General features: G+C 40.9%; 1 protein-coding gene and 1 pseudogene across 1 annotated transcript in view; both read right to left on the bottom strand.

Moving 5' to 3' along the window:
- Nucleotides 1-21,635, bottom strand: part of ARMH4 (armadillo like helical domain containing 4) — a 136,029-nt gene that overhangs the window by 89,416 nt on the left and 24,978 nt on the right. The gene's annotated exons all lie outside the window — the stretch shown is intronic.
- LOC102500529 (DNA-directed RNA polymerase III subunit RPC3 pseudogene) lies at nt 156-2,267 on the bottom strand (annotated as a pseudogene).

Genomic DNA, 21,635 nt, shown 5'->3' with positions numbered 1-21,635 from the left:
GGGACCAGCAATTGGCGTAATGGCTATGTCGCTGGACTCCCACGTGGTCGACCGCAGTTCATGTCCTGGACCCAGTGGCTTAAAACTCACGCTGGGCACGTATGCATGCATGCCCAAGATCCCGAGAGGAGAACGGAGGAAAAGGGATTGTGGCATGGCCATCCCCCCTGGGAGGTGATTTCTCACTTTCTGTCTCTCTGTCTCTGTCTGTCTGGCGAGCAAATGCGCCCTATAGCGAAAAAAAAAATTATCATTATCATTATCACCATTATGAGTGATGATAATGATATAAATGTTAATGTCAATCTTTATGCTTTTATAATCTGTCAATCTTTATGCTTCAAATGGAGTGAGTGTGAGGAACATACAATCCCTGATTTTATTTTGTTTTAACAATTTTAATTTTCTAAGGATGTTTCAAGGCCCCACCCTCACTATCCATGCATCCCTGAAGGCCCTGGTGAAAGCCTTTTAAATAAAACCTCTAAAAAATACCTCTAGCCTGTTTTGTTTTGTTTTGTTTTGTTTATCCAGGCACCTCCTTTATTTTTCTCTCCATCCCCCCAGGTCTTTCGAGGAAGGTACTTCTAGGTCATTGTCTCTTCATGGTGCTCTCGATGTATGACTCCAACAGGAAGATAGTTTCATCCACCTGGAGCTCACTGGCATCCAACTTGTTGACGTTACGTTTCAGGGTCTCTAGCTGCTGACGTTCAGGGGCTGTGATCATCTCCTCTATTTCCTGTAGTTGGGCCTCCTCTGCACCCATAGCCTGCATAGATGCGATGATTGCTTCTACCCTCTGAGACTTTTCTAGTAGACGCTTGTTCTCTCTGGCTTCAAACTGCCTCCTTTCTATCAAGTTGGCTATGCTCTTATAGCACCTGTGCAATAACATTCGGGCAACTGACAGAACATTCACGATGTATAAGTAGAAGGTCCTGGATGGGGCATGGTCTGGTGTTTTGGGAATTTCCTGAAGTGACATGAAATTTTCTGAAAGCATCTTATACAGCATATCCTTTGCTTCCTTTGCAGGAATCATGGCAAAGTCTTCCACCTGCTTTTGCTCCAGGTGTTTCTTTTGCAAAACTAGGCAGAATATTCTGGCACAGCGAGACCCAAATCTCTCCTGTACAACAGACTCCAGCGTGGCTGTGGCTAGGGATGCTAATGCCTTATGGAGACTGATGACATACATTCCTCCACCACTGTCGCCAGACTTTCCAACAAACTCCAGTGGATCATCTGCCAGAAGAGTAAGATACTGATCAAGAACTTGCTTCGAGATGTTATAGCCGACGGGTAGGGACCTAAAGATCTCATTGGAAAACAAGGGCAGGGTAAAGGGAGCACTGGAGGGAGTGGTAATCTCACTCATCCGGAGCATGGTCCGCACAATCTCACTGCTTGTCTGGTCCATTCTGTTGGCTACTGCACTCATGATGGCCTGGTCACGGAAGTGTTGGCGGAATCTGTCAAGGTTGGCCTGCCAATAAATCCCGTCATCTGGAGTGGGCTCCTTGTTATCTGTGCTATGCTTTGGTCTCTTGGCCTTGGGCTCTCCAGCAGCATCTTCTTCAGATGATCTCCTCCTTTTACCTTTCCCTATCAAGCTCAGCGTAGGAACCAGGTACATGTCCTTCTCAGTAATGACGAGAGTGGGGGCAGGCGGCGGTGGCCCAGACTCTGACTTCTCAGTGGCAGGCACCAAGGGGCAGCGCTGTACAAAGTGCGTGTCTGCCAGTCGCACAAATGTGTTTGATACCTCAGCATAGTCCATGGTCTTGCTATCCTCCATGGTCTCTGTGAGCCTGTCTGTTACTTTCTTCACGACAGCTGACATTGTCATTTTGCCATTCAACAGGAGCTCCTCAACAATCAGCTCTCCAGTGTCACTGTACAGGGTTTTGGTAGTATAGATGTAGCGTGGATACCTAAGCATCCGCAACATCCGACCGCATTGGGCTTCGTACTCCACCACACCACATTTGTGCACTTGATATATCACCAGATTATGTTGGATGAGGACACATAGGGCTTTTTTCACCTGATCCAGCGATGTTCCTGTGTCATGGGCAATTACTCTAAGGGGCTGGCTGCCAGTTCTAATTAGGTGGACTCCAATTTTCTCTACAATCTCTCCAAAATGCTCTTGCAGCAACAATGAACACAGTTTAATCTCTGCTTGAGTCATAGTACTAGAGAATCCTAGACCTCAGGGTCAGTGCAATCCAGGCTGTCAGCCTAAAGCCGCCAAGTCCCCAACTAGCCTTTAAAGCCGCCAAAGCCCCAAACTAGCCTTCCAGCGGCTCCCGCTAGCCGCCGGAGCAGAGGGGGAGCTCACGGCCCTGGCTGGGATGAGGATGGCCACCGAGCAGGACGCGGCCTCTAGCCTGTTTTTATATGTCCTTTAACTTTGTAGGATTTAAAACCTGTCACTATTCAAAAAATTCAACAAATGTTTGTAAAGCCCCTAATGGGTACTGTTTCAGGTACTAGGAATGGAGCAATAACGTCTCTCCTTCATGGAGCTAATATGCTACTCAGAGAGACATATAGCAAACAAATAACTATACCAAAAATACACAAAATTACACTCTGGTTAGAACTGATGAGAAGATGGAAAATGCCAAGCACTGCTATTTTAGACAGAGAGACTAAGGAAACAAATCATCTTGTTTAATTTAGGTCAATATCTCCTAGAAGAACATTTCCAGCAGAGGGAACAGCAGAGGCAAAAGCCTTAAGGCAGGTGTGTGCATGTTGTGTTCATAGAATGGTAAAGAAGATTGGGCTGGGGAAAGGAAAGGTCAGAAAGGAAACTGAAAATGAGATAAAAGGATATAGGAAGGACACACACACACATATATATAGACTATATATATAGCAAATATATGATGTACATATATATTTAATATGTACATATATATTTAATTTTTTTCATTTATTTATTTTTAATTTGCTGTAAAGCATGTGCACTCACCAGAGACAGAGAGAGAGAGAGCAGGAAAGTGAGAAAGCAAGCAGCCAGGTCCAGGACTCAAACCGTGATCCATGCAGGAGCCCAGCACCTCAACCACCACGCCATACTGACATATTTTTAAAGAATGACTCCGGCTGCAGGGTGGAGAGCAGGTTATATCAGGGCAAGACAAAGCAGGAAACCTCACTAAGAGGCTATTTTAAAAACAAACGCAATGGTGGTTCTTTGGACAAGGGCATAGAGTAAGAAGAGGTGAGAGGCAGTCAGATATGAGATGTGATTTGAAGGTAGAGCCTGCTGATACCTACCGTGTAGGGTACAGGAGGAAGAGCTGACATTACTGAAAATGGGAACGAAAGGATAAACAGCAGAACTGAGAGTAGCACTTGAAGTACTTGATTGTGTCATGGCCATGCCTATGACATCCAAATGGGAAGGCTGGAAGTCTAGGAAAGGACAAAGCTAGAGAGAGATAACAATTTGAGACTCACCAACTTGTAAATATTTCAAACCTCGAACCTGGTTGAGATCATCAAGAGGGACAGAAAGAGAAGTGATCTTGTTCACACCCCGGGCAATCCACCCTTCAGGGACTGGCCAGCAGAAAGGGGCAGAGAAGTGGCCACCAGGGTCAGAGAAAAAGTAAAGAGTGTTTGTTTAAAAGAAAGCAAAGAATAAAGCATTTCTAAGGGACTGAGAATGTCCCTCTGGGTTTATACTGCAAGGATATTAGTGATCCTGACAGAAATTGTTTCCATGGAATGACAGGGACAAAACCCCAGGTTGGAATGACTCAAAAATACATAGTTTTGAAAAAAAAAATAGATACAGGAAATACAGAAAACTCCTACATGAAATTTGGTGGAAAGGTGAACATTAGGATGTAGCTGGAAGGAGCTATGGAGTTAGAAATGCAGTCAAGGAAAGGCCTTTTTTTTTTTTAAGTTTTTTTGCCATAGGGCATATGGGCTAGCTGGAAAGAGAGAGCAAGAAAGAGAGAGACAGTGAGAGGGAAAGTGAGAAATCATTCCCAGGGGGGATGGCCATGCTTCAATCCCTTCTCTCCCATTCTCCTTCAGGGATTTTGGGCATGCACACACAAGCAACTGGCGTGATTTTCAAGCCAGAGTCCAAGACTCGAACCACGACCAACCACATAGGAGTCCAGAGTCTTAACCACTACATCACCCACTGGTTCCCGAGCATAGGCTCATGAAATAGATGCTGGGGCCAGTAAGTGGCATGGCGGTATTATCCCTACCTCCCAGGGATGTTGAAAGGACTACATTAGTTAACATGTCAAATTAGACTTGAGCCTAGCACATAGTGGCCACTTCAGAGTCGAGCTTGGCACACAGTGGCCACTATGTAAGTATAGCTTCTTCTCTGTTCCTGGAGGGGAAGAGACTCAGTGCACAGGCTGACTCAGACACATCCTCCTCTGCAATAGGACGAAAGGCAGAGAAAACGGGCCCAGGTGCCAACAAGTGGGTAGGCTTGGTGATGGGAATATAAAAGAGTTATCTTCATACTTCTTTTATTTTCTCGGTCAAAAAAAAAAAAGGTAAGGAAAAGAGACACGTTGGTGGTTGGTGGTTCGAGGCGAGAGGAGAAAGTGTGAAATAGCACCTTAAGAGAGTGGGTGAGTGCATTCTCGGAGGAAATGCGGTAGGACTGCCAGGAGCCCTGTGGGCCCACTGGAGATGTGCCATTATAAATTTAAAGTGAGATCCATTAGGACGGCTGTGTGTTTTTCTCCAGCAACACTAGGCTGCTTGGGTGGAGAGGTGAGTGGGCAGAGAAGGTTTAACCAGCAGGGAGTCTTGCAGGAGAGCACAGTTGGAAGTGCGGGGGTTGGAGAGAGGGCAAGGAAGGGTGTTGATTGTGTGTGAGAATGCAGCTATAAAGACGGTCCAAGGACTCGAACTAAAGAGAAGTTGAGAAGGCTGGAGAGAGAAAGAGTGCTGGGTTAATTGGATTATGGAGAAGACTGTCAAGGATCTATCTGAGAGCTTCGCTGACCTTCCTCCTACAGACAGGAATTGGTCGTGGGCTAAAAAAGAGCACTTCAATATTTCTCAAGAGATATAAAATCACTTTAAGTTCCATCTTCTCCTCTCAAACCTAAGAGCTTATATTGATGGAATAATTGTGACCCTCCAGGATCACACTTCTCAAACCACTGCCATCGACCAGGGACGATTTCTACTTGGTTCTCAACAGCTTCAGTTAATCCCTCCTCTTTAAAGTAGAAAACTATCAAAAGTGAAAGGGACCTCATCTTACTCCATCTTTCTGTCCCAAAGAGAAGATGCATCTAAGCAAGCCTAGGCCAGCGAAAGGATTGTTACCTTCATGATATGGTTTGGAGAACAGCATGTCTCATAAACTCTCACACTCATCCACCATGCTTTTCTACTCCTCTCTTCTGCCCCTAGAGGCCCGCATTTGATATCCCTTAGAGTCAGACAGTGAAACCAAGGAGTGCTCTCTCCAGAAATATCTTACTGAGCAGAACACAATTTATACTACTGGGAAGTAAGAAAGGACCCTGATTGACACATGAGGTGAGAGGAGCACTTCTTTTTTGTACTACCAACCTCATTTGCCAATATAAACTAACTCATGAGATTTACTATTGGCCAATTTTAATATTTGAATAATCATAGAGCAACCCTGAGAGAGTAACTATAGAAAAAGGAAGCTACAGTAAAATGCGTAGAGAACATACAAGGAAGACAGGACTTGTAGGAATAAGCATTCTATTTCAATCTAGTCGTAGTCTCTCATTATCTTCTTCTACCAGAAAATGGTCTTTTTTAGAAGCCTGTGATCATTTCCTGGCCATTAAATATGTTTGGTCAATTATCAATGGAACATTGACTACTATTACTGATCAGTAACAAAAGAGGTATTGTCGCCCTTCCTTCTCTTAGCAAAATAACGTATTCTGCAGCAGCTTGACCCAGAAAGATAGAAAACTATTAAATAAAAGAAGGGTAGCTTTGGAGGGACCAGCAGTTAGTGTAATGGCTATGTCGCTGGACTCCCATGTAGCCGACCATGGTTCGAGTCCCAGGCCGGGTGGCTTAAACTCACGCCAGACGTGTGTGCGTATGTCCCCAAGATACCGAGAGGAGACTGGAGGAGAAGGGATTGTGGCGTGGCCATCTCCTCCCGGGGGATGTTTTCTCACTTTCTGTCTCTCAGTCTCTCTCTCTGTCTTTGTGGCGAGCACACGTGCCCTATAGCAAAAACCTCTCTAAAAAAAAAAAAAGAAAAAATAAAAGAAGGGTAGCCTTGTCTTCTGTAGTATCCCCAATGACTAGCACAGTGACAGTGCGTGGCAAACAGTGCTCAATAAGTATTTGTTGAATGAATGAGTGAACTGATGAATAAATGCATTAACAATGACACAGTCAGTTTTTTTAAACCTAGATAAAAATAAATAAACACAGAGTAACATTTAATAAGCAAGTAGTAACATATTCCTCTGAATAATGTTGCAATAGGCACAAAGGCGATTTATGAGGCCAATGGGTCTTAAAACAGAGTTCTATGCATTCACATTCTAGTCATAATAACTGAAGAGAGGGGCAGGTGGCATAGTGGTTGAGGTGCTGGACTCCCATATGGCCAATCACAGTTCAAGTCTCAGACCTGGCATCTTGAAAATCATGCCAGGCACATGTGCATGTGTCCCCAAAATCCCAGGAGGAGAGAGAAGAAAGGACTGTAGTGCGGCCATCCCCCCAGGGGGTACTATCATACTTTCCCTCTCTGTCTGTCTCTGGCGAGTACACACACTCTATGACAAAAACCTTTTAAAAAAGAAAAAAAGACTGAAGAGAAAGTCATCTGTATTTCAGGCAAAAAAAGAAAAAAAGACTGAAGAGAAAGTCATTTTTATCTTTCAACAAGTTATATCCGAGAGAAATAAGGATGTCATGAACATCTCTGAACACAAAGACGATGCAATGCCATAAACATAATAAATCTGTACCAAACACAATAACAAGATTGCTGGTCCAGAGATCTAAAATTAAATGGGAAATTCACTCAAATAACAGAAATAGATTATATTTAAAGGTTACAGTGTAACACCTTCTGAGTTTTCAAATTTTAAATAAATCCCAAATTTTATTTTTGTCTATGCGAACCACAAAAAAGTATGTGGATTAAGGTGAACACACACAAATTATTCCATATAAACATAAAAAAGTGAACCTCTAGAAAAAAAATCATTGCTCTTGGTTTACCGTGTATAACAGGCACACCTCATAAATCAGTATCTTGTGACAATGTCCAAAAACTTAGTTATTTGTCTTGATAATCTTTTAAAAAGAAAAAAAAAATTGTAACCCAGAAAGAGAAGGTGCAGAGTTCAACCTGAGAAGTTCCTCACAGTCACTTCGCCTGGAATGGAAAGTATGTCATCAAAACTGGCACTTCTTTTCCCACGTTGACACCGATTAACACCAAACCATAAAAGCCATGCTAGCTGCAATCCAAGGGGCAGGAATGATCGTTTCTGAGTAACTCTGTCTCCTAACAGGCAAAATTCTCCCACCAAACTGCTGATCCCACTCACAAACGCAGTCACTCCAGCAGTCTTCAAATAATTCATGAGAAAACTGTAAGGTTGGTTAGCAGCCAAATGGTGAAGGGAGGCAATCCCACATGGCCAGCCCTGGTGGCTTGAAAAACATGCTGAATGCATGCATGTACATGTGCCAGATCCCAACAGAACAGAGAAATGGAGTAGAGACTGCAGCATGACCATGTCCTTATATATATATATACACACATACATACACATGTGTATGGATTTGTTAAGGTAAACAAACATATACATATATATGGACGGATTTCACACTATTTTGAATCAAAATAAACTCATACTTTAATTCTATTCTTCTACAAACTTGTTAAAGTCCCTTGTACTTTTTGTAAAATTGCCTTTCCCACACTTGTTGAGCCATCATGGAAATTCAGAATGCACAGTCATGCACTGACTAAAGTTCCTTGCCATGGAGCAAATGGATTTCTCCAGAATATCCTTCCCAAGATCAAGTCACTTGGCATTAATCTGACGCTCTTGCTAGTTCGTCCACTGTCAAGAATTCTGACATAACAATAGTGAAATATCTGATTTAGGTGTCAACCAAGAACCTAACTTGGGTGTCTGAACTAATGCCCAAAAGGCAATGCTCACTTGAGGCTGCCATGCTAGAGGTCCACTGAAACAGTTCAAGAGAAATGTCAGGGAACAGTGCCACATGGCTAAGTGATGTTTGGTGGCAATAAGGTAGCATGGCCCCGGCTCCAACAGGGAAACGTTCTACCATAAGAGGCAGAGAGAGGGGGAAATGTCACTAGATAGTACCCGCTCTAGACCAATTTCATCGGTCTGGCCACTCTGACAGAAACTCTTAACAGCTTTTTCACAGCCCACAACAATACTTTGTACCTGCATGGTGCTTTCTTCTGAGAAACTCAAAATGCTTTGCAAACATTCTTCTCCAAATGTACATTGATAGCTATACAGGCAGTAAGTTTTAGAAACTTTGTGTTAGGTCACTTCGCTGGTCAGATACTGCCTCTGATGTTCCAATATCATAGCAGAGAATAAAATGAGTTTGTTCAAACCCAGAAACATTGTGCCTTTAGGTCAAGCCTGTTTTCTTCTTCCATTGCAAACATTTCTCCCTGAGGTTAACAAAATTGAGTTTTCATTTTTTAGAGAAAAGTGGCCATTGGTTAACTCCTAACCAAATCAATAGAAAATGTGGGAAAAATTTTGACCTATGGCCCTAGTCAAAGTAACTGGATTCTGCTACAAGGTGCATTTGTCATTTAATGGACAATTCCTATCAAAGGTGCAGTTTCTTCTACACTGCACTTTCACAACAGCTTATATATATGTATACATATATATAATTTTTTTTGGAGAGGTTTTTGCTATAGGGTGTGTGTGCTCACCAGAAAGAGAGACAGAGAGACAAAAAGCGAGAAATCACTCCCCCACCACCACCACCCCGGAAGGATAGCCACACTGCAATCCCTTTTCCTCCATTCTCCTCTCGGGATCTTGGGCACACATGCATACATGCCCGATGTATGTTTAAGCCACCAGGTCCGGGACTCAAACTGCAGTCGACTACATAGGAGTCCAGTGACATAGCCATTATGCCCACTGCTGATCCCAGCCTAGATATTTTCAGATTTCCAGAACATAAAGAAGTAGCTAGCATTTCCAGATTGTTACTAATGCAACAAAGGGGAAAGGAAGACTTGGTTGAGAATGTTTGATCCCACCAATGGGCACACAAAGAACCAGAGCAGAAGTACATGTTCCCCAACATGTCCTGTCTATCCTTGACTTACAGGAAGAACAGGATCTCACCCATATCTTCTGCCTTCCAGGAATAGCAATTATTCATTTGAATCTTCACTTTGCCTATTCATTAGCTTCACATGCCAAGCTTCTCTTTATAGTAGCTTTTTCCTTTCCTTTACAAAGTTAAAATTAAATCTAAGGTAAACAAATTAGCACATGTGAAAAGTGGAAGAATACCATGAAAAGAAACAGAGTAGCTTCACTGGGAATTAGTCTGTGTGTCATTTGCCCTCTGAACCAAATGGTTCTGATAAATGGTGTCTTTCTCAAACAAGAAATGTTTGTGGGCAGGTGTTTTCCTGGGAATCCCTATGCCAATATAATCAAAAGCATTGTCACTAAATGGTTTCCACACCATAAGAGGGACTGAAGTCCTAGAAATGGTGTTTTTATTTCGAAAAATTTTTAAAAAGAAAGAAGAAAACAAAACTTGGGCATAAAGTTAGGCACAAAACTTAAAGGGCAGAAAAAAATAAATAAATCATCTAAGGGACATAAAGCAATTCTCCAGCAGATGGCTCTCCAGGATCAGAAGGTGCTGAGGAACTCCAGAAGTTTCCAAAATAACCACCACAAAGTCTAGCACACTGCAATGTCGACTTAGACATTACAGAATTTCATTACATTCTACAGTCTGAAATATGACAGGACTTTAAAAAGTTCAGGGAAAATGGAATTAAAGTACAAGTTTATTTTGGTGTAAAAACTTTAAATTATATGCATAGTTTTTTCATAATATGAATTTTCAGTGAACTTTTGGAAGTCCCCCTTGTATTCCTGCCTAGCACTTTTTCTTTTTTGTCTTATAATATTATACATATACAAGAGAATATGTATACATCTATATATATATATTCACTTATATGTTTAATTTTAATAACATAATGTGATGTGTATATATGTGTTATTTTATTAATATTTTTGTGTTATTAAGTTTTGTAATTAAATGAACCCCAGTAAATTCATCATTCAACTTAAGAATTAGAATGTGTGGACCAGCAGAAGGCATGATGTGTGGACCAGCAGGTGTGATGGTTACATCGCTGGACTCCCACATGGCCAACCATGGTTCAAGTCCTGGACCCAGAGACTTGAAATTCATGCCAGGTACATGTGTATTTGTGCCCAAAATCCCAAGAGAACGGAGAGGAAGGAACTGCAGCATGGCCATCCCCCCGGATATTAGAATGTGGGGCCAGCAGGTAACATAGTGATTAAAGCACTAGACTCCCACATGGCCAACTGCCATTCAAGTCCCAGACCTGGTGGCTTGAAACTCAAGCCAGGCACACGTGCACGTATGCCAAATATCCCAGGAGAATGGAGGAGAAGGGAGAGCAAAGCCATCAACCCTGGAAGGGTGATTTCTCACTTTCCCTCTCACTGTCTCTCTCTGGCAACTACACGTCATGTGGCAAAAACCTTTTTTTTAATTTTCTTAATTAAAAAGTTATTAACAGTGTTGCATCTATCTACATAGTTCTCTCTTATCTTCCTCTTAATGGTATACAAAAGTACTGATTGTTAAGAAGTCCCAAATTGCTATATTTTGGGATTTTTTTTTCCAGTCATAATTATGGTTAAGTTTCATACACCCTGTACAAAACATTAGTTTATTAATTTTCACTAATTTAATTAGTGACAGAGGGAGGGACAGTGAAAAAGCACCACCTACTGAGCATGATCACACCACAATCCCTTCTCCTCTGTCTCCTTCTTTTTAGAATTCTGAGCACACACATGTACCTGGCATGTTTTTCAAGCCACAGGATGCGGAACTTGAACCATGCCATCGGTCATGTGGGATCCAACCACCTTAATCACAAGGCCACGAGCCGTCCCTGGAGTTGCCAGTTTTTAAAATATATTAATATAGAAATGAAATTATACAGTATGTGTTTCTTGTGTCTAGCTTCTTTCACTGTGAGATTCACCCATATCATCGCATGTAGGAATCATATAGTTTTCCACTGAATTAATTTAACACAACTTATTCGTCCATTCTACAGGACAAATAATTCTAAATTCTATTTAAATTGCTTCAGGTTTTTCGCTTTTCTTTTTTTTTTTTAATTTTATACATTCAATCGCTATACATCACTACAGCTTATAAAGTGAATTTGCCCAACATAAATACACTTCACACTAGACCAATTGAAGATACCATACACATTATCATCAACAGGTTTTTTGCTTTTTCAAATAACATTGCTATGAACATTCCTGTTCATCTTTTGGTATACTCATGCTTGCATTTTTGGTTTATTTATCTTCTGTAGTACATGCTATGCTTCATTTGTCCATGGATTTATGTCTTGTCCTAGTTCTGGAAAAGTTTTGCAGTCATTAGAGCTACAGATCTCTCTTTTCCATTCTTTCTATTACCTACTGTGGGAGCATGCCAAGACTAAGTAGAAAGTTCTCACTATTCTTCACATAGATTCGCTTTTCTTTCATGTTGTGTAACTTATCTATGTTTTGTACTCTCTACAAAATCTTCAAATGGATCTTCTGACTCATTAATTCTCTATTTTGGTGTATTTTACCCACTTAGAGTTAGATATTACCCATATTGGATTTTTTTCTCCCACAATTGTATTTATAGTACTAAATGTTTTATTTGATTCTTTTTCTCTTTTTTTCTTTTTTTTTTTTTTTTTGTTTTTTTTGGAGAGATTTTCACTGTAGGGCGCGTGCGCTCGCCAGACAGACAGAGAGAGACATAGAGACAGAAAGCGAGAAATCACCCCCCAGGGGGGATGGTCACGCCGCAATCCCTTCTCCTCCATTCTCCTCTCGGGATCTTGGGCACGCACACACACACGCCCGGCGTGAGTTTTAAGCCACCGGGTCCGGGACACGAACCGCGGTCAACTACGTGGGAATCCAGCGACATAGCCATTACGCTAACTGCTGGTTCCCTTATTTGATTCTTTTTTAAAAATTTGCTGGGTCACTTATGATAGCCCTTTATTTGCTCACTTTTGTGATTACATCTTTCATTTGTTTAAACCTTTATACATGTTTTGGGACCAGCAGATGGCATAATAGTTATATCATTGGATTCTCACATGTTCAACTGCAGTTCGAGGCCTGGACCCGGTGGTTTAAAACTGTGCTATGTTAAGGTCCATCAGCATTTTCTGTCATGCTGGGTGTGTGTGCGTGCATGGCCAAAACCCCAGAGGAGAATGAAGGAGAAGGGACTGCAGCATGGCCATCCCCCATGGGGGGTGATTTCTCGCTTTCTGTCTCTCTATCTCTCTCTGTCTCTCCAGCAAGTACATGCACCCTATAGCAAAAATCCCTCTTTTAAAAAAAAAAAAAAAAAGCAAAAACCTTTATACATGTTCATTTTATATCCTATGTCTGACAGCTTTAATGCCTAAGGTCCTAGGCAAAGCACAGACCAATCAACACTTGGTCTTTTCTGCAGCCTCTCAGTCGTGGTGGTTCATTCCTATTACTTGTTGATATTTTATTCAAAGCTCACATTTGTTTGATTTTTAAATTGTGGAAAACCTATGGATCTCTATTGGACATACTTTTTTCCAGAGACTATTTACATTTGCTTCTGTGGGGAGTCAAGATGTAATACAAAGCAGAACTATTTTATTCCCATTATAAAGGCACCAGTTTAATATGGAAATTTTCAATCCAGGTTCCTCATCTTGCTGCCAGCCCAAGAGTAAACTCCTGATACAAGCTGGTATTACTGTTTCTCCTAGAGCATATTTCCCTCACTGGTTCCCTTTACTCCTTATAGGTCTCCCTTGGGTTTCAGCTCATGTTTGGAGCAGACTGAGCTAAAAAGTAAAATTCTTGAAGATTTTTTTGATTATTTATCATCTCAATGCATTAAAGCATACGTTTTACTCAACATCCAGTGATTTTGCTATGTTAAGGTCCATCAGCATTTTCTGTCAGAAGGTGAAACCCAAATAACACTTTCAAAAACGTCCACATTATCTACATTTACAGTAGATCCAACAAGTTGAGTAAGGAGCTTTAATTTGCTTTTCAAACTCCATTTTCAAATTCTCCAATTTCAAATACTCATAAGGACATCTATAATCTGAGGTGCACTTTAAAACTAGACAAAAGTTCAAATGCTGTTTATTAACTATTACATCCCTTAACATTTCTGTAAGTTTCTTTGGTTCTCTATCTTTTATATGCCTCATCATGTTTTTAAAACCTCCTATATTAATTGATACAAATTTCTTGAAAACATTTTTAAAATTTTTAATTTCCCATTAACTGTATAATAGTAAGTTATATTATATAAAACTATAAATTATATGACCGTATAGCAGTAAATACATTTACAATTTTCTGGGGCAGGCAGTGGCACAGGAATAAAACATGACATTCTGTGAAGCTGACCTACTTGAGAAGGTTCCCAGTTCAAGTCCATGAAACTTCCTGAGTATGCTGGACCCATGATGTGGGGCTGGCTTAGGGCTGGGGTAGATCTCAATGGCAAGATAATGTTGAGAGTTCTCTCTCTCTCTCTCTCTCTCCTCTCTCTCTCTCTCTCTCTCTCTCTGTTTCTCTCATTAATGAAAGAAACAAATAATTAAAAATATAAAAAGGTTTTTCCTCCATTCTAGTCTTAATCATATTTATTTATTTATTTTGATGAATGATTGTTTCTTTTTTTAGAATTATTTATCTAATTTTTTTTAATTTGCTATAAGGCATATGCACTCATCAGAGAGAGACAGAGAAAGAGAGAGAAAGAAAGAAAAGTGAGAAAGCAAGCCACCGGTCCAGAACTTGAATTGGAGTCAGCATGTGGGAATCCAGAGCCTTAATTACCACAACACCTGCTGGCCCCAATCTTGACAATATTTAAGAGGTACCTTCACTGGAGGCACAACTGTACCTGTGAAATATTGTAAAGTTTTCCTGTTGCTGTGATAGGGATTTGAGGCTTCTGTATTTACCAGTGTTTTCAGGATCTGTCTGCAGTTTCATAGAGGTGCTAATTCATATTGTGATATATGTCGAGATGGCAAATGAAATAATAAACATTTATCATTCATAAAAGGAACCCCACTGAACTTAATATAAATAATCAGGAAAGGAATTCAAAACTATAGAAACAAGCTTCAAAAATGGAAAGAAAAATGCCTTCACAAGAAATTAAAAAGGCCTGAGGCAAGATAATCAGTTCATTTTAAATACCAGTTGCAACATGTTTTAAATTAAATTTATGTTTCAGATAGAATTTTAAATATTTTCTCTATCATATTACTTTCTTTAAATTCGATTCTATTCTTGATAACATCACCTCCCATATATGATTAATAACTAAAGAGATCAGTCTACATAACTACACTCACATTGACTGCTCATCACATAATCGCTTTTCAGCCTTGACCCCGTATAATTGGTATGTTCACCATTATCTTCTATAAATCCTGGCTCAAATTAAATTGGGTTATTCTAACAGATAGAGCCCTACAGCAATAATTGTTAAATCCTAGAGTCTAACTCTTGCTCATTAAACAACTCACTTTTGATTCAGATGACAGCCTCTTACATATTTCCCTCTAGAAAATGAGAGTACAGCAATGCTATTCTATTTCTTGAGGGTACTATAAAGAGAAACATAAAAGCTATATTAATATTATATCTATAAATTCTAAGCCATCTGGAATAAAATCTTCCTCTTCAGCAACTTAGTAGTCTTAAGGGAATATCTACTTTAAGCAAACATATACAAAACTTAAAGAAAAATTATAGGTTGAATGGGCTGATTATTGATTTTACAAAAGTATTTCTAAAAGTAAATTTCTCCTTCAAAATTTAAAACATAACTCAACTTGGGAACCAGCAGTTAGCGTAATGGCTATGTCGCTGGACTCCCATGCAGTCGACCGCGGTTCACGTCCCAGACCTGGTGGCTTAAAACTCACGCCGGGCGCGTGTGCATGCACGCCCAAGATTCCAAGAGGAGAATGGAGGAGAAGGGATTGCGGCGTGACCATCCCCTCTGGGGGGTGATTTCTCGCTTTCTGTCTCTATGTCTCTCTCTGTCTGGCGAGCGCACGTGCCCTATAGCAAAAACCTCTCTAAAATAAAATAAATAAAAATAAAAAATAAAATGAAGTTTACATATAAGTTTGTGGAAATACTGTTTCATCACACCTGTGTGCATTTAGCTCCTTAGAAGCAGACATCTTGTCTTACTCATCTCTGTGCCTCATCCCTCAGGATCAAGCCGTGTGCCTTGTACAAAATAAACACTCAATATATGTTTTTGCGGTAGTTGTTTGTTTTCTAAAGTAAGCTTATTTCTTTCTTCCATGAGTGAGAGACATACAAAGAGACAGTTCCCCTGACAGAACTCTGATGTCATCATCTACCCTCAGCCTTTGCCAGCCAGGATCAAGGGCACATGCATGCCTGGCATATTCAGGGAGGTCTCTAGACATGAACAAGCAACCTTCCCAAGTGGCTCTGCCTTCAGAGCATTGCTTACCCCTGCACTACCAAACAGGACCCTTCATAAACACTCCATATATATTGACTGAATAGAAATAAGTGGGACAGTGGCCAGCAGGTGGCATGGTGATTAAAGTTGCTATATTTCCAAATGACTGACTGTGGTTTGAGTCCCGGACCTGGCAGCTTGCTTTCTCACTTTCCCTTTCTCTCTCTCTCTGGTCAAATTAAAAACAGCAATAATAACAAATGGAATTAAATAATAAATAAATTTTTAAAAGAAAGAAAGAAATGGAACAGCACTTTAACTATCTTCCTTTTCAAAATAAGTATCCATGTCTCTATAGTATATATATATATATATGCATGTTTCAAATTATCATGATTATCTACTTTCTTCCTATTGCCAAAGGGCCCTAAACTAGTACTCAACTTATTGTTAAACTGATACTCCACTGATGGTAAAAAGAATGAACATTTAAAAAAAGAAAAAGAGAGGAACAGCAGGTGGTATGGTGGACACTCCCACATGGCCAACCATGGTTCGAGTCCTGGACCTGGTGGCTTGCTGTCTCTCTTTCAAATAATAACCATGGTAGGGACCTGCAGTTAGCGTCATGGCTATGTCGCTGGACTCCCATGCAGTCAACCGCGGTTCGAGTCCCGGACCCGGTGGCTTAAACTCACATGTGTGCGGTGCGTGCCCAAGATTCCAAGAGGAGAATGGAGAAGAAGGGATTGTGGTGTGGCCATCCTCTCTGGTGGGTGATTTCTCGCTTTCTATCTCTCTGTCTCTCTGTCTTTCTGATGAGCATACACACCCAATAAGAAAAAATCTCTCAAAAAAAGGGAAAAGAATAAAAATAACTGAATAAATAAATAAAATAAATAATTCTTTTTAAAAATAAATAAATAAATAAATAGATAGATAAAAGGAAGAAAGAGAGAGAAAGCATTCCCCCAGTGGGATGTGGTCACCCCACAGCTGATTTCCTCCATTTCTCCTTCCCACCAAGCTTTTGGGCATGAATACATGCCTGGCCTGGTTTTCAAACTGCTGAAACTGGGATTTGAGTCACAGCCATCCATGTGGGATCAGCCTTCCAAGGCAAAGCTCTTAACCACTGCGCCACTAAACCAGCCTGGTATCAACTCTTAAATGAAAATTCATCTACCTGTTTTTGTCACACAGTACAATAAAAGGAGCTTAGAAGGGAAAATGGCTTTTAACTCCCACAATGTTTTTAGAGAAGGATCTCCCTTCCCCTATCTTTCCTCTCTTTCTCTATCTTTAATTCTAGCTTCCCAAAGTGGGTTTAAAGAATCACTTAAGGGCCGACAAGTAGCATGGTGGCTGAGATGCTGGATTCCCACATCCCCAACCATGGTTCGCATCCTGGCTAGTGGCTTACTTTCTCCCTCACTCTCTTCCCCTCTCTCTCTGGTCAAAATTGAAGGATAAAGATAATAAATAAAATTTAAAATAAATCATTCTTTCAAAAAAAAAAAAGAAACACTTAAGTTTGTTGCGTTCCCTTCACCTGACTGAGTGCCAATGTTGATATGGATTCATGTGATAAGGAAATAAAACAATGTACAACCCCTCAATAGGACCCAAGAAACCTAAGCAGATTCTTACTGAATTTCTGGTAGAATGTGATTGGGAACTCCTTCTATATTTGCATAAAAAGTGCTCAACTTCAGGCCCAAAATAAGCACTGGATTTAAACAATAACAACAAGCAAGGCAAGGCAGGTGGCAAGCACATCAATTAAACAAGATTATGGTTCTAAAACCATGCAGTCAATCATTGTTCATCATTTACCAACACCTGGCACCGAGAGGCCACTGTGCACAGGATTAGGCAGAAAGATTAGGCAAGCCTCTTAAGCGTGTTGTAATAGAATTCAATTACGAGGTCACAAACCAACGACTGATGGCTGAGAAGATATATTTGTTTTCAGTGTGCATAACAATAAAAATAAAGTAAGATAGGTAAATGCTTGAACTGATCAGAATATTTTACGTATCCAAAAATTCAGCTTATCTTGGAAAAATCCCAAGATAAAAAGCACTGAGCATACACTCTCCTAGCAGTAGTAGGAACAACCTCTGTCTGGATCAGGCGTGTGTGCTCTCTCCTACAACACATTCACCACCCCTACTTCTTCTTCGCTTACTTACATTATCTCCCAGGCCTCTGATTTGCAACTGTACGAAGAGGATGTGAGTATTTCACGAGAACAATTAATAAATAGCAGCACATGATAAGCGATGCCCAGTTTTAAGGAGATGAGGTCATCAGTTATAAAAATAATTCCCCTTACGTATTTACTCCATGTCAAAAGTAAGCAGAGAGGGGCTAGGTGGTGGCACAATAGTAAAACGTGACACTCTGCAAAGATGATCCACATGGGAAGGTTTGGGGTTCAAGTCCAGAGACATTCCTTTAGTACATCATAGCACACTTGCCCATAATCCAGGGCTGCACGACTGTTAGGGGTGCTCTCTTTCTCTCTCGTTTTCTCTGTCTCTCTCACTCATGAAAGAAATAAATTTTTAACACTCTGCTAAGAACACTACATGCAAGATCTCATTTAATCTTCACAGAAACCAAGAGGTAGCAACATCAAGGTCCCTGCTTTACAGACAGGAAAATTGCAGTCTAAAGATGTTAAATAATTTGGGCAAGATCCCAATGCTTGTTCATGATGGAGCCAGGATTTAAGCTCAAGTATCCATTTGAGACCTGAGCAGAGCTATTTTCCACCAGACTTCATTACTCATTACATGTATTGATTGGTCTGAGAGGCTTCATAGAGAGGGATAAATTTGAGCAGAACTATTTCTTTCTCCTTTGTCCCCTCTGTTAACCTCAGAACCCTCTGTTTACAGAGCAGCATAACTCTGAGAATTTTTTTAAAGAGATTTTTGCTACAGGGCATGTGCACTTGAGAGAGGTAGATAGTGAGAAATCACTCCCCAGGGAGGATGGCCATGCCGCAATCCCTTCTCCATCCTCCTCTCGGGATTTTCAGCATGCATGCACACACACCCCATGTGAATTTTAAGCCGCCAGGTCTGGGACTCAAACCACAGCCAACTATGTGGGAGTCCAGAGATATAACCATTACACCATCTGCTGTCCTCTCCCCTTACATCCCCCACCCCGTACCTCTGAGTATTATTTGCTATAGAATGTGACGAAATGACCCTTTTTTAATACAAGCATATATCTTACATGGTGAGAACAACCTCATGAATCACACCTTTAACAGGGACAGAATTTCTGCTGCAGGTAGGACATACGTAGTCTGACTGTCAACTGCCTAGGGATTAAAGTTGTGTCCTTCCACCTGGAAAGAAGAAGACAGACAGTATGTATGTAGGGACAAGGGCTCAAGACTTGGTAGTGGGCCCAGGAGAAGTTTACCCCTTGGTGTTGAGTCTTGTAAGTGGAGGCAGGGATAGGGAGAAGAAAATATTAAGTTACTCTTTGTATAGGAAACAAGCCCGGAAGCTGAGATGCCAGAAAGCCTGGCAAGGTGCCTAAAAAATTGTTCCCGTGCTTTGGGGATAGAATATAAAAAAACCTTCTCAGACAGAGCATGGGATGGGTGAGAGCCTGGGAGCTCTGGGAGCTCATTAGCTCAGGTAAGATCAGAGAAATCTGTACTCGGTAAGCCTAATTCATTTCATGTTTCTTTCAACTTTCTTGATTTATTCGCTTTGTGTTCCATGAAGTTTGAGCCAAGTATTTCTATAATTTCTGCTAATTTCACTGAAACAAGTGAGAAGGTTTTTGTCTGTTCCTGAGCCAGAGTTTTAATAGGAAATAGGATTCTGCAAAGAGCATGTGCCGCAGATGCCTGGAAAAAGCCCAGAGGGAGCAGCATGGGGCTTCCAGCCCTCCTGGAGAGTCTCCTTTCCACGCAAATACCTTGGAGATTCTTTACACTGTTCTAGAAAGAGAAGAAATTCCCACAAACTATCTTGTCTGGAGATAAACAATGTAGAAGGAGGCAGAATGGCTGAAGAAGAAAAGGCCCTGGTAAATGTAGTCAGAATTAATGTAAATCTTTCAGGACAAATTTAATGCTTCCAAGTGTGATAATGTTTTAAATCTTGTAAGGCTATTTAAACCGATATATTCTCTTTTTTTCTAATCTCTTCCTTTGGTGATATGTATGCATTTAAATGTCAAGAGGAACCTGACGCCAGTACGACCTCATGGTTATGAAATACAGCCTGATAAAGTGCAGTTGATACCATCTTTACATTTATTTTATACAATTTTAAGATTTGTAATTGTTTGATTTCCAATGTAATAAAATTCTCAAGTTTATACCAATAAAAGGATATGCTTCCATATTTCTATTCTCATATTGAAAAATCATGGCTTGAAAATGCCTTAATCGGGACCAGCAGTTAGCGTAATGGCTATGTCACTGGACTCCCACGTAGTCGACCGCGGTTCGCGTCCCGGATCCGGTGGCTTAAAACTCACGCTGGGCGCGTCTGCATGTGTGCCCAAGATCCCAAGAGGAGAATGGAGGAGAAGGGATTGCAGCATGACCATCCCCCGTGGGGGGTGATCTCTCGATTTATGTCTCTCTGTCTCTCTCTGTCTGTCTGGCGAGTGCACGCACCCTATAGCGAAAACCTCTCAAAAAAAAAAAAAAGAAAGAAAAAGAAAATGCCTTAATCTTCTGCTATCTAAAATACCATTTGCACCAGCTGGTGGCATGAAGTTTAAGCAGTTGGATCCCACATGGCCAACTGCATGGTTCAAGTCCCAGATCCAGGGGCTTGAAACACACACTGAGTGCATGTGTGTACATACCCAAAATTCCAAGAGGAGAATAGGGAAGAAGGGACTGTGACATGGTCATCTCCCAGAGGAAAGTTTTCTCTCTCTCTCTCTCTCTCTCTCTCTCTCTCGCTCTCTCTCTCTCTCACACACACACACACACACCACACCCACACACAAACACCCACAAGCATATGTGCCATACAGCAAATTAAAAAAAAAAAAAAAAAAAACGAACAAACAAACAAACTTGGGAGTCTCCACAGCTCATTATACAGTTTCAAACCATATGTTTGCTTCAACAACTGCACAAAAAACGTCACACATGGAAAGCCCTGCTTGGTCCAGTTCCCTCAAGGATTCTCAACCCCATAGGTTAATCACTCAGAATGAATCCTTATGCTTGGGGCCTGAATATTCCCCTCAAGAAACACATAGCCCTATTTCCTATAAATCGGGAGTTTGTGAGTCAGAGGCTAGGCACTGGCTCACTTTTTTTACACTGTAAAGCAGTTATTCCTGTTATTAGAGGCTGGTCTTGGGGCCAATGGGTGGTGTAGTGGTTGGGTACTGAACTCTCACATGGTCGACCACAGTTCGAGCCCCAGACCTTGCTTTCTCATTCTCTCTCTTTCTCTTTCTCTCACATATGTCCCCTATAGCAAATTTTTTAAAAATAAATAAATAAAATTAAATAAATGATAATTTTTTAAAAAGGAAACAAACAAACAAACAAAAAACTGGTCTTAGAAAAATACTTCCCTGGGGCCAGCACATGGCATAGTAATTATGTCGCTGGACTACCACATGGCTGACCATGGGTCTGAGTCCCAGACCTGGTGGCTTCAAAATCATACGAGATGCATGTGCATTCATGCCCAAGATCTAGGAGGAGAATGAAGAAGAAGAAATGGCAGTGTGGCCATCCCCTTGGGGAGTGATTTCTCATTTTCCCTCTCACTATCTCTCTCGCTCACTCGCTCGCT

Source organism: Tupaia chinensis, unplaced genomic scaffold (assembly GCF_000334495.1).
Source record: "Tupaia chinensis unplaced genomic scaffold, TupChi_1.0 Scaffold000133_1, whole genome shotgun sequence".
Classification (NCBI taxonomy): Eukaryota; Metazoa; Chordata; class Mammalia; order Scandentia; family Tupaiidae; genus Tupaia; species Tupaia belangeri.
This window is presented reverse-complemented; position numbering and strand designations above follow the sequence as displayed.